The sequence below is a fragment of the Ornithorhynchus anatinus genome, chromosome 18, assembly GCF_004115215.2.
Source record: "Ornithorhynchus anatinus isolate Pmale09 chromosome 18, mOrnAna1.pri.v4, whole genome shotgun sequence".
Classification (NCBI taxonomy): Eukaryota; Metazoa; Chordata; class Mammalia; order Monotremata; family Ornithorhynchidae; genus Ornithorhynchus; species Ornithorhynchus anatinus.
In genome coordinates this window covers 38,392,379-38,409,333 of record NC_041745.1, presented here as the reverse complement: position 1 = coordinate 38,409,333, position 16,955 = coordinate 38,392,379, and the positions used below count along the sequence as shown (strand labels likewise).

Genomic DNA, 16,955 nt, shown 5'->3' with positions numbered 1-16,955 from the left:
GAATGGGGCTGGACTACAATCCAAGTCTTCTAACTTCCAGTCCCTTTTGCTCTTTCATTTAGGCCTCGTTGTCTCCCAATAATCCTAGCTAACTTCAGAGCCGATTTCTACGTTGAATGGTTGCAGTTGGAACAGTGATGAAGGTGGCCATGACCCCTCTGCAGAGGATTTCCCCAGTCTTCGGATTTTATACGAATTCCCCATAATGTGACACAAGATTGTACGCCCCCTTTTAAAATCATACTCTGGGCTGCCGAGGAAACAGAGAATTCATGCATCTGTCAAGAATTTTGACAGCATCTTGGTTCATAAGACTCTCCTCCTCCAGCTTCTGGAAGCAAAGGGGATTGAACATTTGAATGGCCTAGACAGTCACTAAACCCCACATAAATTGAATCCCATCCTCGAAAGTATAGATGGGAGAATTATTCTGTCCTGCCTCTTTTGTCCCTAGAAGTATGATTTCAAAGCGATCCATAGTTGGAATTGTTAATGGAAGTCATATGGTTAAAAGTCTCTGAAAAATTTACCACTGGGGATAATTTTAGATCTCTAAAGTGTCTGCAGAAGCCAGCTAGTCAGAACTTCTAAACATTGTATTAAACAGTTAAACCAGGCGACAGTGGAAAAGAAAGCGAAAACATAGATTGAAGCCTCCTTTAAACATGTGAAAAACACTGAACGCATTAAAACACATAGGCTTGATAGCTTCAGGGACCTATAATGTTTCTGAACAATTTTGATTAACAGTCTAGATACAAGGTACATATGTAACGCTACAGTTCATGCACAGTGGAAAGGAAAGAGGCTGTTTTGATAGCAGCTTGAAATTCCCACAGATACTAACCTTTCAACAAGTCATAAAGGGCAGCGAGGAGCAAGGAGGAAAAGAGTTAGCTGTTTGTGGGATTGCGTTAAGAGGCTTGGGGAATTTGTAAGCCCCCCATCCTGGCCCCAAGCTCATTTCACTAAGTAAATTGGTGCTTCGGAGAGGAACATGCACTGTAGCCGTGATGAGTCCAAAAATTCCAGTCAGTCATGACACACATGAAGTTGAGAAATACCATGAAAATTAATACAATCTGCATTATTCCAATAGAATCGAGACCATATTCTCTTCAACAGTTCTACGATCTCCATTTTGCCAGGATGCCCGTGCCCCCTTAACAGTGAGAAATTTCAAAGTTTTCAAAACGAAGTGACTTTAGGACATGAGCTTTTCTTTCTAAAATGTGTTTTGGGTCCACAGAATGACACGGTATTGCCCGGTATTTGTCAATGCTGAAAATATTTCCAAAACTATAGAAGTCCTGAACGGAAGACATTTTAAGATGAACAGCACTTGCCATCTTTTTAAACTTACACTCAGTTTCACCTTTCCAACACATTAGTTTGGATTTTACAATACTAGTCTCCTATATTCATGGTATTTTTGAGCCCTTACTATGTACCGAGAGCTGTACTAGTGCTGGGGAGAATACAATCCAACATATGACACTAGCTCCAGAGATGTGGGTGACAGGGAAGAGGACATGATGGAAGAAGGAAAGGGGGGGATCTTGTAAAGAGGGAGGGGAGAAAGAGGGAGAGAGGCTGGATTTGGGGAGTTTGGTAGCCAACCTGATCACCAGATGGTGTCACCTGGGAGCACCGACAGCATGTCCTAATGGGAAGAGCAAGGGCCTGGAAGTCAGAGGACGCGGGTTCTAACTCCAACTCTGCCACCTGTCTGCTGTGACCTTGGGCAAGTCACTTACCTTCTCCATGCCTCAGTTATCTCATCTGTAAAATTGGGTTTAAAACTTTGAGCCATATGTGGGATAGGGATCGTGTCTGACCTCATTACCTTGTATCGACTCCGGAGCTTAACAGTGTTTGGCATATAGTAAATGCTTAATAAATACCATCTTCACTATTATTAGCCATTTTACCTCCATTGAAGTTCCCTATTGTGGAACCTCTCTGACTCAGTACATTAGTTCTACTACTTTGCAATAATTTAGTACACACTTCTGGATGGGTACATTTTAAAAATGTTACCCGGATTTCATTTAATTTCCAGTTCCCCAATTACCACAATGTTCCTTACATTGATACAATGTGATTTAAATGACTTTTTCAGGAACCAACAGTGTTATAATTCCAAGGACTTCCTGCACGTTAAAATAATATGCATAGTGTTTTTCAGACGTAAAAAATGTCAGCTATTAACAGGATGATCCCCCTGTGAATGCCTGCTTTCATTTTGTTTTGTGGTATTTGTTAAGTGCTTACTATGTGCCAGACATTGTTCTAAGCACTTGGATAATAATAATAATGTTGGTATTTGTTAAGCGCTTACTATGTGCCGAGCACTGTTCTAAGCGCTGGGGTAGACATAGGGGAATCAGGTTGTCCCACGTGGGGCTCACAGTCTTAATCCCCATTTTACAGATGAGGGAACTGAGGCACAGAGAAGTTAAGTGACTTGCCCACAGTCACACAGCCAAGTGGCAGAGCTGGGATTCGAACTCATGAGCCCTGACTCCAAAGCCCATGCTCTTTCCACTGAGCCACGCTGCTTCTCAGCGTGAAAGGTAGATGAAAGGTAAAGCAGGTTGGACACAATCCATGTCCCCCACAGGGCTTGCAGTCTTTATTCCCATTTTACAGATGAGGTAACTGGAGCACAGAGAAGTTGTGACTCCTTGGGCATGTCACACAGCAGACAGGTGAAGGGGATAGAATTTGAACCCAGATCCTTCTGACTCCCAGGCCCGTGCTCTATCCACTATTCATGCTGCTCTTTCAGTCCATTGTTTTATGAGGAAAAAGACCCAAATATGCCAAAGAAGTGAAGTAAATTTGATCACTGATGTATAGAGAAAGAAAGGAATGTAGGGGGAGGGAATTTGCAATCCTAGTTGTGTGGAAAGTTGGTTGGCAAGTGCTGAATTCATTCTCTCTGCTCTAGTTAATTACCCCTGCTGCTCACCTGAGAGATGTGGTAAATAGAAGCCCTCCCATTGATAGGCCAGTCGCTTCATCGGTCTAGGTGATGGCAGAAGAAAAACAAAGGAGAGGAAATAAGGAGAGTGAGGTGGAAAGCCAGGATGGAGGGATGCATTCAGAAAAACCCAGGCATCACCCTGAAAGCAATATTAAAGGCATTTCTTACACTGTTGCTGGATCACCTCTCTCCGTGAGAAATTATATTAGATTCAGGAGTTGGTCCTTCTAGACAGATCTTCCATCAGAATGGAACCAGGAGATAAGATTACCATCTACCTAATTTATAATGTGAGCTGACAAGTTTTACAACTTTTCAAAGCAATAGCAAAGGTTGTCTAACAAAGCTAAGGACTATTCAGCTTGCCTCAAATTTCCTATTAGATGTTTAAAGCCATTTCAGAGTTTCGTAGTGGTATTTCTACTATCTTCCTGAGGACTTGTGTGCTATTTACTTGAAATTTCTGAACGTATTGAGGGTGAAGTGTGAGACCATTGTTTGACCGTAAAACACAAGCTTTTAAGTACATTCTTACATTAAATTGGCCACCAAATACAGTGAAAAAAGTTTATTGCATGCTGTAACTGCTGAAAATGGTGGCTGGGAAATACTGCCTGTAGTGACAACTAATCTCAGCCTTTGATAGCATTCATAGACTGTGATTAAGAACGTGTTTTTTTCTATACATCTGTGTTTGGACTAATTACCTCCATAAGAGCAGTAGTGTTGCTGTTTTCTAAATATTCCAACAGTTTTCTACATTTGAAGGAACAACTTAAGGTTCAAAGGAAGTCATTGGGTTTCAAAACCCCTATTTACCCCACTCCTGCTCATATACAAATGGAGAGAATATTTCTAGGAACCAAGAAGAACAAAGCAAGCTCCAAGCCTGAAAAGAAAAAAAATCTGAGTTTTGAAAATGTACAGAAAATCAGGCAAGGTCTTAACTCTGTAACTTGTAATAGCATTCACTACTTAACTCACATTTTTACTTCAAACAGATTTATTAAGAAAATTTGAACAGCTTAATAATTTTCAAAGAATAATATTGCCTCTGGGAGTCAAATGTCTTTTTGTTGTGAGCCAAACCTGTCTTCTGTGTTCCAGATACCACTCAACTTTCTGGTGGGAATTCTGAGGAACATGCAGTTTTTATTAAGGTTAGGAATTATTGGATCAAATGTTGATGTAAACCTTCATCCTAAAAAAATAATTAAGAATGCATATTTGAAAAACATTTATTTTATTTTACTGGAACCATTTGTTCCTCATTTAAACAGTTTTAGGTTTCACATCGCTCTACTCCATGAAGTTGCTTTATAGTTATGAAATCAGAATGGCTACCTTGTGGTGTCTTAATAATTGTGATCTTTGTTTAATGCTTACTTTTTGCTAAGCACTGTGCAAGACGCTGAAGTAGATACTGGGTAATCAGGTCAGACCCTGTCCCTTTTCCCTCATGGCATCACAGTTGAAGTAGGAAGGAAAACAGGCACCAAAGCACCTTTTTCCAGGTGAGGAAACCGAGGCACAGAGAAGTTAGTTGACTTGCCAAAAGTCACACAACAGGAAAGTGGCAGAGTTGGAATTAGAACCTCCACCCAAACTCCCAGACCCAAGTTCTTTCCACTAATAATAATTAATAATTATGATATTTAATGAGTACTTACTTTGTGTTTTTGAACGGTACTAAGCACTGGGGTAGATACAAGGTAATCAGTCCTTGTCCCACATGGACTCAGTCTAAATAGAAGGGAGGATTTAATCCCAATTTTATGGATGAGGAAAATGAAACAAAGGGAAGTTAAGTGAATTGCCTAAAATCACACAGCAGGCAAGTGGCAGAACTGGGATTAGAACCCAGGTCTTCTGACTCCCAGGAATGTGCTCTATCCACTAGGCTACTCTGCTACTGCCCAGTCATTGGTCATTATTAGAACTTGCCTTGTATCTGATTCCACGGTCAACTTGTATGAAACAAGATAAGATGGGTGAACAGGTCCTGGCCTCTTTCCCTTAACTCATCTTCAAACTACAGGTCATTTTAGATATGTCTGCCTTAGGAGAAAATGTCTGCTGAATTCTCCCGACAGCCAGTCAATCATATTTGTTAAGTGCTTACTGTGTCCAGAGCACTGTAGCATGTGTTTGGGAGCATACACCTGTCAGCTGTGTGACTTTGGGCAAGTGACTTAACTTCTCAGTGCCTCAGTTACCGCTGTAAAATGGGGATTAAGACTGTGAGCCGTGGGAAAACCTGATTACCTTGTATGTTCCTCAGTGCTTAGAACAGTGCTTGGCACATAGTAATTACTTAACAAACACCATAATAATAATAATAATAAATATGCACTGGAATAGGGAGAGAGAAGAGACAGGGAGGTAAGCAAAAAGGCTGACACAGTAATCAAAGTGGGATAGGATATGCGCTTGGATTAACGTGGGAGCAGTTTGGATGGAGAGGAAAGGGTGGATTTTAGCTATGTCGTGAAGGTGGAACTGACAGGATTTATTGATGGATTGAATATGTGGGTTGAATGAGAGAGAGGAGTCAAGGATAACACCAAGGCTACGGGATTGTGAGACAGGAAGGATGGTGGTACCGTCTACAGTGATGGAAAAGTCAGGGGAAGGACAGGGTTTGAATGGGAAGATAAATTCTGTTTTAGACTGCTTAATTTTGAGGTGACGGCGGGACAACCAAGAGGAGACAAAGACCAACATCCCTCAGGTGCCGGAATAAAATTGTTTACAAAACCCCAAATTTGGGATTTGGTTCAATCCTGGGCACAGAAACAGTTATTACAACAGAGTAGCATTTAGTCATATTTCTCCCTTAAGGTAAGTACTTTTGGCATACAAATAATTGTCTAGTTTTTCCTAGCAGACCAGAAAAGCGAGGTGAGAGCATTTTCCATGCAGAGCATGTTTTACAAGAGGCAGTTCCCGAATGGTGTTGACTGGCTGGAATGCTTAGGTACAACATTTGGAGGTATCATGAAAATGCATAGAAAGAAAGAATACTTTTCATCGTCTCCCTGAATTAAAAAATTCCTGGTTAAGTGTTCTGTAACAACAAATTCAAAGGTTTTGCCATCTTGCCTAGAATCCTTAGACTGTATCTACGCTGTCTAAATGTGCTCATTCACTCATTTAATCGTATCTATTGAGTGCTTGCTGTGTGCAAAACATTGTACAAAGCACTTGGGAGAGTACAATACAATTAACAGACACATTCCCTGCCCACGATGAGGTGGGCAATACAGTAGTTAGATTCATACACATGTAATTGGTAAAGATACTAATTTTATGTAGTGGAAACTCTGTGTCCAAAGTGTATCATTCAATAAGTCCAGCTGTTTCGAGAAGCAGCATGGCCTAGTGGAAAGAGCAGAGACTTTCGGATCAGAGATTAGAGGATCTGCATTTTAATCCTGACTCTACTACTTCTCTGCTGTGTGTCCTTGGACAAGTCATTTAACTTCTCTGTGCCTCATCTGAAAAATGGGGGTTAAGCCTGTAAACTGGGAAGGGAATGTGTCTGTTTATTGTTACAGTGTACTCTCCCGAGCACTTAGTACAGGGTTCTGCAGACAGTAAGTGCTCAATAAATATAGTTGACTGACTGACAGTACCCTGAGTCCCGTGTGGGACATGGCCTATGTCCAAACTGATTATCTCGTATCTCCTTCAGCGCTTAGTAGAGGGTCTGTCATATAGCAAGTGCTAACAAATAGCATGTAAAACAAAAACAGCTACCAGGTGGAGCAGCCTGTCGACAAACACCGAGTCAAAATCTCTGAAGATGTTTGAGTTTCCAAGTACTTAGTGTGTGTGCTCTGCAGACAGTAAATGCTCAGTAAATACGATGGAATTGAATTCCTATTTGTTCGAGGAGCCAGCATTCTGGTGGTAGCCCCCAGGTTGGGTACCAAATCTTGTGGGATTGTGCATTCCCAGTGTGGAAACAAAAATGCCAAACGCGGAGGGTGACGCCAGGGAGTCTAGGCTCATCACCTGAAGATACCTGAACCAGAGCCAAGCACAGTATTAGGAGAGGCTCAGGTGGCTAAGAAGGCAGCCCAGCCCAGAGCTGAGCCCGGCTTTTGTGGCTTCCATGACCCCGAGTTGTCCAAAGAGACGCAGCTTTTGTCTGGCTCCAGGTTTTCTTTCAGATCTCAGAATACTGCCATTGTGAATTACTCAACGGCTCCAGTTGTAAACTACCGAGTTTGCAGATTCCTTATTTGTTTTTTAGAACTTACAGAACTTGATTCTCATGGTAGAAATTAGTGGGGCGGCTTTCTCAGTCTGCCGTCTCAGGCATCTTAGCGATCATGTGAGTTCACCCAAAACACACTGATCTAATGCGTGGCCACATTTTCTATGGGATTCTGTCAGCGTCAGTCTTCCCCACAATGAGCCTTAGGAATAGCCTGGCATAAGACTGATGCAGGGCTTGCTATTTTTTTTAAAACCCCAAGGCACTTATGGATTGAAATTACTTAGAACTGTATGGATCTTGTACTTTATCACATGGAGAAATATGATAATACATAAAGGAAAATGTGGTTGTCTTCACTGATGATAGGAAGACCGATAATCTCAGAGGAAAATCCCGAAAGTGTTATGAAGACCTCACCCTCTCATTTGGCATCGTATTTCATTCGCTTTGGAAGAATGATTGTGTTAAGTATGAGAATGTGTGGCATGTGTGTGGAGAGAGAAGACAACACACGTGTCTCAAGAGCAAAGGCTCATTTTAACCCCTTAGTAGGTTTTGACTTCTTTCCCAGGGTATTCTCCTAAAAGGATTTCCAGTCGGATTAGGCAGAGGGGATGGGGAGGAAGTTTGGCTTAATTTGAAGACATCTGAACTGAGCAGTCTGGTAGGAAAGCAGCAGCACCAGAAAAATAGAGCTAAAATATATAAAGAGAATATATAGAGAGAAACAGTGTGATTTAGTGGATAGAGCATGGGCCTGGGAATCAGAAAGACCTGGGTTTTAATGCCAGCTCCTCCACATGTTTGCTGTGTGACCTTGGGCAAATCACTTCACTTCTCTGGGCCTCAGTTCCCTAATCTCTAAAATGGGGATTAAGACTGTGAGCCCCATGAGTTACAGGGACTATGTCTAACCCGATTTGCTTTTATCTACCCTAGTGCTTAGAACAGCGTTTGGCAAAGAGTACATGTTTAACTAGTACCATAATTGTTTCGCAATAAATGTAAACCTCTCTCCTACTCTTTCCTTCTCCAACGATTTGATTTTTTTTTAAAAGGCCTTTCTTTGCCAGACTCAGGATCTGCTCTAAGAATTCTCCTTTGAATTTCCCCCAACTCTATTGATAGTTCTGCTATATTCATTCATTCATTCAAATGTATTTATTGAGCACTTAATGCATGCAAAGCACCATACTAAGAGCTTGAATAATGAGGCTTAGAACCTTTGTGCTGCAAAATGGCACCACTCCTATAGATATTTTTTTTTTCAGGATTGGTGGCATGGTTGAGAAGGCCAAAGAGTAACTGACTACTCCTTCTGAACTTTATCCATCTACCAATCAATATTATTTATTCCTTACCAACTGTGAACAGATGGGAGAGTGCAGAAGATGTAGAAAACCTGATCTGTACCTTCAGATTGTCTTTTGCTGTATTCTTGTATTTTCTGTTTGCAGCTAATATTGTACTTCTCAGAAATTCAGCCACTGTACCTCGATTTCCTTATCTGTAAAATGGGGATTCAATACATGTTTTCTCTCCCTCATAAACTCTGAGCCCCAGGTAGGACAGGACCTGGGTTTAACCTGATTGTCTTGTAACCTGGGTTTAACCTGATTGTAGATATCCCAGTGCTTAGTTCAGTGCTTAGCATCCAGTAAATGTTTAACAAATATTACAGTGATTGTGAATTTCTGCACCCCAGATTAATCTGTTCACCACTTTTTCCAAGCATCTTACCACTTTGCTATACTGAAATTATAATTAGGATTTGAAAATGTTTGTTTTGCCCACCTTTTGAAGTTGTCCCATTTCAATAGCTTCTTGCATATCTATTATCCTTTCTTTCATTAAGAGTCAGTGGTAAGGTTTAACATAATGAATAGTTCCTCATTGACAATCCACTGACTTCATTCTAGGATTAAATTATCACCCTTTTTGCCTTAGCTGTTCACTGACAAACCTGCTCAAAAAGTCAGTTGTAAAATGTGGTGGGTCTAGATCACATAGCCATATAGAAGCTGAGGTTGATTTATTGCTGTGGTAAGATCTGATGAAATTTGCTACCACACCTCAAATTAGAGAAACCCTTCCTATAACTCTGGGGTTGGGTTACAGGTGCAGATTCTCAATAGATTTCACCATTTCATTAGCCCCATTGTGAAATATATGAGCCAACTTTTTAAATCTACTTCATAATTGGCCAGTTAGGTTCAAATTCTGCCTTCCCTATTTACATCTAGAGTGATCCATTCATTCAGTTCATTCAATTGTATTTATTGAGAGCTTTACTGTGTGGAAGACACTGTACCAAGCATTTGGAAGTGTGCAATTTAACAATAAACAGACACCTTCCTTGCCCACAGTGAATTTACAATCTAGAGAGGGAGACAGATTAAATACATAAATAAATCCATGGTGAATCTTCTCCCATAGATGCCATTTTCTGATATAAAGAGTCAAGTCTAAGCAAAACAAAACCATAAGGCATGTTTTAGCAAACCAATTAATCATTTTGGGAGATAATGAAAAATGGTGCTGTTTCTTGCTTAATCTTTAAATTTCTGTTACTCCAAATAGAAATGGGGTTGTCTTAGACCACAGGGGACAGCATATACACATAAGAAGTTTCATTAATCCAAATATGGAGGTATTTTAAAATTCTGGTAAAAGTATATTCCCAAATAAAATAACTGAAAAAAATCCCTTATAGGTATTAACAACTCTAAACATTCACATGAAGTCTTTGATTGAAGAATAAAAATGGCCATTTTGAACCCTTGCAATACCATCTTTTTAACAGCCCCAATTTCCCAAATCTGGCCCAACCGAAAAATTATAGTTTATAGGAATTTTAAGGAGATTTCAACTTACCTAGACATTAATCCAGTTCTCTCTCTCCAACCGGATATTCATTTGTGCTCTTCTAAATGCTCACACAAATTCTCTCCTCACCATCTTCCTGCTCTCCCCTCCATTCCTTCCCCCATACAAACGTACATATTCTGCCTGTTGAGACAGAAAAATAAGAACACTTCCATTCCTCATTCTGCAAATACCTGTCTCTGTCCTGTGTCTCAATAATTAGCAGCCCCCTAATTTGATCTGGTGAGAGCTAAAGAGAGCTATTTCTTGGCTCAGGGCCCTGGACTGTGGAAATCTGTCTCCCTGGAATTCCAACTGTATTTAAAGAGCAGAACTACTCGCTGAAACAATAACTCTTCCCTTAAATCACCAAACACCCCTGCAAAAATCGCTTGCAATCTTTGGATCCTAAGTCCATAGCTGCACTGATTCACCCTACCCTATGGGTGGCTGTACATCCCTGCTTTCTTATAATTATCATTATCATCCTCATAGTGATTAAGCCCTGCAAAGTTTAAGCACTATATCTACCATGTCTGTTAAAGTGTACTCTTTCAACCACTTAGTACAATGCTCTGCAGGCAGGAAGTGCTCAATAAAATCGATTGTTTGATTGATTTTATGGGGCACTGGAGAAAGCACAGAAAAAGTTAGTAATTACAGTTCCTGCCCATCGGAAGTTCATAATGTGCCAACCCACATATAGAAAAATACAATCCGAGAACCATCAGTAAATCCAGGGTTCAGAAAAATAGCTAATCAAGTACATCATTAAAAATTCTTTGCCAACACACAACTACCTCCCCAGGGCTCCCAAAGCTCTAAAGAGAAGCAGTAGATAGTAGATAGAGTAGATAGATAGTAGATAGAGTGTGGGCCTCCGAGTCAGAAGAACCTGGTTCTAATTCTGGCTCCACCATTTGTCTGTTGTGTAACCTGAGCCAGTGAACTGTGTCCAACCTAATTATGTTCTATCCCCCCCAGTAAGTCAGTCAATCCTATCTACTGAGCACTTACTATGTGCAGAGCACTATACTGAGTGCTTGGGAGAGGACAATATAACAATATCACAGACACATTCCCTGCCCCAGCATATTGTACAGTGGTCTGGCATAAGGTAAGTTCTTATATAACATGAAAATTATGTTTTTTTTAAAAAAAAAACAACAAAAAAACTGTGAGTCAAGTAGATGTAAAACATGTAAAACCCCCTTTTTTAGTTGTGGGGTGTCCTGGCCTCCTCCATCTCTTCCTTTCGGGAAGTTGGGGGAAGCTGGTTCTCAGTGTCTTTGTTCTCCCCACCCGTGCCCCCCCAAAACAAAAAAAACTTGGTGCCACTGGAGTTGATGGCAGATACAGTAGTCAAGGTGGGCAGGATAAGTGCTTGGATCAGCATGGTAGCAATTTGGATGGAGAGGAAAGGGCAGATTTTAGCTGTGTGTTTGAAGGTAGAACCAACAGGGTTTGTTGACAGATTGAAGCAGTGTGGCCTGGTGGATGGAGCAAGGGCCTGGGAGTCAGGAGGATCTGGGTTCTAATCCCAGCTCTGCCACGTGTCTGCTGTGTGACCTTGGGTAAGTCATTTAACTTCTCGGTTGCCTCAGTTACATCATCTGTAAAATGGGGATTAAGACTGTGAACCCCATGTGGGACATGGACTGTGTTCAAGCACTTAAAACAGTGCCTGGTACAAGGTAAGCAGTCAAGAAATACCACAGTTATTATTATTACTTAATAAGAGAGATGAGCTGAGGACAATGCCAAGGTTATGAGTTTGTGCGATTGGGAGGAAAGTGGTATTCTCTACAGTGGTGGGAAAGACAGTGGGAGGACAGGATTTGGGTGGTAAGGTAAGAAACTCAATTTTGGACATGTTAAGTTTGAGGTGTCAAGTAAAGGTCTCGAAGACAGGAGGAAATTTGAGATTTCAGAGAAGGACAGAGAACAGAGCTGTTTATATAGATTTGGTAGTTGAGATGGTAGTTGAAGCCATGGGGACAGATGAGTTCTCCAAGGAAGTGGGTGTAGATGGAAAATAGAAGGGGACCTAAAACTGATGCTTGAGGATTCCCCACTGTCAGAAGGTAGGCGAGAGGGGGAGTGGATGGGAGGCAGAGAAAGAGCCTTCAGCAACAAATGAGAAAGAGCAGAGAAACAGGAGGAGAACCAAGAGGGGACACTGAAGTCAAGGTAGGATAAAGTTTCAAGGAGAAGGGGGTGGCTGACAGTTTTGAAGGCAGCTGAGAGATCATGCAGAATGAGGATAGAGTAGAAGCCATCAAATTTGGTGAGAAGAAAGTTTCCTGTGGGGTGAAGAAAGTAGAAGCCAGATTGAAGGGGGTGAAGGAGAGACCTGGAGGAGAAGTAGTGGGTGTAAACAACTCTCTCAAGAACTTTGGAGAGGAATAGTAGCACAGAGATTTAAACATACTTGATTGAAGCCTCTTCATGTAGGAAAGCCTACATTTCCAACCTCATGCAATACCCACATCTTGAACTGACTTATTAAGTGGGCCGAAAGTACTAAGGTTATTTGGTTCTGTGCCTACACATTCTGTAAGCAAGCATAAAGAAAAAAGGGCTTCAGCCATTTGAAAAATTTTCCATGATCCTAGGAAAGCATCCTGTATTTCATCACCTCCAAGGCAGCTGTTATCTATTTCCTGAGTGATCTCAAGCTACTTCCATTCATAGCCTCTTCCATTAGTTACATAGCTTGACCTAGTCAAAATGCCAAGACCATTAGTAGAATTCAAAGAAGCAGTAGGTGCTGTAGTAAGGAAGAAACTATATAAATGTATTTTATATTTATTACAAATGACCCCTGCCTTCTGAATATGAATCATCTTTTCTGCAAGGAGGGTCGTGGGGGCTTTGAAGTCAACTGGAACTCCACATGTAGATTTGACTTTGAGTGTCAGGAGAATTGAAGTCATCTTCTCAAAGCATCATGGGAAATGTCAAAAAAGATCACTCAAAATGATTAGTTGTGGACAGGTAAACATGGAGACAGTGGAATGAGGAGAGTTGATTCCTTTGCCCTGGATAGAAAACTGACTTTTTTTATTCCTTTGCTATCTTTTTTCCTCACCAAAAAAAATAAATATATAAAAAAATGCATCCTTTATGCGAAGTCTAACTGGCCTTGTATCTTAGTCAAACACTCCTTACAGAACAAATGAGCCTTTCTGTTCAATTACAGAAACACTGAAAGATTTATGATTCTGCTGGACAAAATCCTTTTGTTTTAAATTGTTGCCATTTTTCCATGAAGAAATCAGACACCTTGTTGGTGTTTTCTTATAGTAAACATAAGGTCACTGAAAGGAAACAGGCTAGATGAAAGATCACCATGGTATTAAATTACTTCCATCTGCAAACACTGTAAATCCTGTAGACATAAAAAGAGAAGTTATGGTTACGGCTCTGAAGTGTCATGTTTTTGGACTTGAAAAAAGTCCTTCTGCTCAGGACTTTATTCTACTGCCAAGATTAAGAAACATGAAGTCATGACTCAGGAGCTGGACCATGTCAAAAGCCTTCAACAGTAGAAGTGCACATCTCCCTTCTTCCTTTCTTCTCCTTCGTATTATCTATTGCTGAATTTATGTAGTGGAAGAGTTATATTATGTCTTGGGGAGCCACTTCTTATAATACTGCTCTCAGTAGATCTTGGATTAGTCTTCAAAGAAATGTTCTGTTATTCTCTTAAATTATGCACCGACTGATTATAAACTGTTTATTATGTGTAAATCACAGAGGTGTCTCTTTAGATACCAGAACATTTACATTTTCCATAAATTCATGTTTTCAAGCTTTTTTCAGATGTAGATAGCTTTTTCTAAATTCTTTCCTTACAATCTTTGAATTTTTTTTTTAGACATTTGCCTTAGCAAAATTTACCTTAGCCTTTCCCTTTGCTTTTTAAATCTTCTGCTTGATTCAGTTTAGACTGAATGAGTGCTTGTTTAAGTCTTCTTTCATTCCCTAAGGTTTTTTTTTTTTTTTGTCCCTGAAAGACAAATAGTAAGAATACAATTGAATATCCTAGTCAACCCTTTAAAGACCTTAGAAGTCTCCCTGCAGTAAGTATCATGGCTCAGTGGAAAGAGCACGGGCTTTGGAGTCAGAGGTCATGTGTTCGAATCCCAGCTCTGCCACTTGTCAGCTGTGTGACTGTGGGCAAGTCACTTAACTTCTCTGTGCCTCAGTTACCTCATCTGTAAAAATAGGGATTAAGACTGTGAGCCCCACGTGGGACAACCTGATTCCCCTGTGTCTACCCCAGTGCTTAGAACAGTGCTCTGCACATAGGAAGTGCTTAACAAATGCCAACATTATTATTATTATTATTATTATTATTATTATTAAGTAGCAAAGGATATTCTGTTTTCCATTTTCAGAGGGCAGCTCTGAAACAGTGAACTATCAGTGCCTTACAAATCTGCCAACAGGACCAGGATGATTGTTTCCCAGAAGTAGATTCTCAGTAGTTGAATGCTTCTTCTCCTCTTATATGTCATCGCCAATTTCCTAAATGAGGAATTAGTTGTATTCTCACATCACCTCCTTCTCCTCTACCATGGTACTTCCTGTTCTCAATTATAACAAGAATGCCAGCTCCAAAATGTTATACTTTACAGAAATTCAGTTCCAGTGCAACAGGGGAAAGCTTTGGAGTGGAGATTTGTCCTCTATTAAATTAATATGGCCCAAAGTTGAAATTCAACCAATATTTGTCAATATTATAGTGAACCAAATACAGCATCCTGAAGTAATTCACAGTTCAGAAAATACCCCTGAGTATGTTAATCTGTGATAACAAAAGATCTCTAGGATTTTATAAGATGTAAAATAAATATTTTAACCTATGCATCATATTCCAATGGAGGGAGAAATTAAGTTGACATTATATCAGATGGGGTCAAATTTTTAATTCTGAAAATATGGACTGAAGGTGAAGGTTCTGTCTGTCTATCATCCTTGTAGCCTGAAGATATTATCAGTGAAGTCATAGAAGAAAGCCTCAGTGAAACACACTTCATGCTTACAGAGCAGTCTGGCTATATGATTAGGAATACCATAGGACTGTCTGGGAAACAGTAGTACCAGAACCTTTCTTTGATTCCCTCTTGGATAAGATCTCCTCTTGGAGCTTCTGAAGGAGAAGGGAAAAGATAAAAGATTATGATGAAAAAAAGTTCCTCACTGCTTCAAAAGAAATCCTTGCTTCCATTTAGCCTGCCTCATTATAGTTTTTTTTTTTTCTTGTTTCTTAAAAAGAGGCCATCTGTCTCCTGAAGGGAGACTCAGACCTCTGTGGTCAGTAGCTGGAGGCCACTAATTACAATTTTGGAGGAATCAGAGTTAAACGACCATTTTGGATCAACCCCATGTGCCTCCATTATCCTCAATTTCCTCTGTGAGCCACTTCTCATGAATCCAATCCAACCAAAGGAAAAGATTCATTTTTTTCCCTTAGTGTACTATTTCTTTCCTACCATCATCTAGCGGGGATGAAGTTCTTTCACTTTCATCCAAGCTCCATCAATAGATAACCACAGAAACAAAAATAATTCTGTAAGCTTATCTTAAAATGATTCCCGGTCCTCAGGGAACTTTTCACTGAACTCGATGACTCTCCCGGCCCTCACCAGACATCTATTAGATCTCTCCATAAGTATTTATTTACTGTATGCAGGGCATTGTACTACATCCCCTCAGGTTGATCCCACATCACCATAGATTGCAACAATGTCCATAGAGCAAGAGAGTTCTCTTATTTTCTCTAGGTTTTCTCATTTGCCAAAGTCTTCCCATAGGAGCCAAAGGTAGTATTCCATCCAGTTTTAGTCTAATGACTTCTAACAGGAAAAGCTCAACGTCTAGCTCTGAGGAATTTATTAGTAATAATGGGGGCTTGGGTAACATCAACTATTAAAATACAAGGGCTAACCTAAACACAAACCTCTAATAAAGGTACAATGAATGGAGAGACTAGAAAGAAACTAAAGAACCAGCTCAGACTAATGGAAAAAACAAGGGCCTGGGAGTCAGAGGACCTGGGTTCTAATCTTAGTTCCGCAAATTGCTTGCTGTGTGACCTTGGCAAAATCACTTCACTTTTCTGTGCCTTTGTTTTCTCAACTGTGGGATTCAATAGTTGTTCTACCTCCTGAGACTGTTAGCCCCATGTGGGACAGGGGCTGTGTCCAACTTGATTAGCTTCTATCTATCCTAATGCTTAGAAAAGTGCTTGACACATAAAAAGCACTTTTCAAATAATGATGATAATATTAATCATGATAATGGTAATAATAATACTTCATAGCTCTTGCACATCATCTTCCCATTAACTTCTCTCAGTGTTATGTTGCCTTTTAAGCAGTAGTATTTGGCTGACTCATAGCTTGTGGCTCATTATAGCGGTTCATTCCATCCTCTAGACTGTAAGCTTATTATGGGCAGGGAAAGTGTCTGTTATATTGTTATATCATACTCTCCCAAGATCTTAGTACAGCGCTCTTCACACAGAAAGTGCTCAATAAATAGGGCTGATTGACTGACTGACTGACTGGCTAATTAGGAGTCTATTCTTGCTCTACCTGGGTTGACTAACATTTTACCATTGCATATTTGGAGGGTTTTTTTGGTCTCAAATTGAACTCATTTAATGCCTATCCCTTGAAGAAAGACCATTTTGATAATTCTTCAGGATCACTTTGAATTTTATTTTTTTTCCAAAATGTTAGCATCCTTGCTGATTTAGTGTCTTTGCCAAATGGAAGAACAAGCTCTCAATTCCATTATCCAGTACTGATTAAAGATACAAATAAATTTAGTAACTGCAACTATCTCTGAGAACCACCACTTGAT

At 40.2% G+C, this 16,955-nt stretch overlaps 1 long non-coding RNA gene across 4 annotated transcripts in view; it reads right to left on the bottom strand.

Moving 5' to 3' along the window:
• The window catches only part of LOC103171474, a 106,045-nt gene extending 95,695 nt beyond the window's left edge, over positions 1-10,350 (bottom strand). For 3 of the 4 annotated variants that reach the window (XR_003753454.1, XR_003753451.1, XR_003753453.1), the window contains exons 1-2: positions 10,089-10,350; positions 2,975-3,030 (exon numbers count right to left, since the gene is read on the bottom strand). This is a non-coding gene — a long non-coding RNA (uncharacterized LOC103171474). The remainder of the gene's footprint in view (positions 1-2,974; positions 3,031-10,088) is intronic. The other variant, XR_003753452.1, reaches the window with a different exon arrangement.
• Between the last annotated feature and the right edge of the window lie 6,605 nt (positions 10,351-16,955).